A 772-nucleotide genomic window follows, 5' to 3' on the forward strand; every position below is an offset into this window, starting at 1 on the left:
GGTTCGAGCTCACCAAGCCTTGAGGAAAGACGAGCATTGTCCTGGCTAAGGCCGACTTTGTCCGCTTCTAGTAGCCGGTTCTTTTCGATCATCTCGGCCAGCTCATCCTTTAATCGAAGGTTTTCGGCCTTCGTCGTATCGAGCTCAGGTTGGAGGTTGGAAAGAGTAACTGCTCGGTTCAGCTCATCCTCCTTCACCTGTAGAAGGTGCTGAAACTTCTCCGTTTCTCGGCCTTGGGCATCCAGTTGGCCCTTGAGATCGTCAACCTCTTGCTGAGCACGGACAAAGGCTTCGTTAACAAGCACCACACTCTGTAAAATAAGCAAGTTAAAACTCGGATAAGCGAGAAACTAAAATTCTCAATGAATTATGCAAAGGATGGCTGATTAACTTACTCGATTGCCCATGTGCATGCCCTCGTTAATGAGACACTGCCAGGGGACTCCATTCATCTTCCGTTTGTCCGAGTCCGAGACGAGCGGCCTCAGGTAGCTTGCTACTCCCATCGGGCGAGACAAAAAGCTACAATCCTCGAGAACGGTTATTACGGCCGATCTGGTCCTCCTGGGTTCCACGCTTGGGGCCGGGAAGACACGCACCAGGCTATCCCTAGCTCCAGTCTCGGTGGTCCGGCTGGCCGCCCTCGTTGCTCGAGGGATCGAGAGATGTCCGAAACCAGCAGCTTCACCGGTAGTAGGAGGAATGTCCGAGAACATGTCATCAAACTCATCCGGTCTTGAAGCCAGAGTTGGAGAACTCGGAGGGACCTCAA

The sequence above is a fragment of the Lycium barbarum genome, chromosome 11, assembly GCF_019175385.1.
Source record: "Lycium barbarum isolate Lr01 chromosome 11, ASM1917538v2, whole genome shotgun sequence".
NCBI lineage: Eukaryota > Viridiplantae > Streptophyta > Magnoliopsida > Solanales > Solanaceae > Lycium > Lycium barbarum.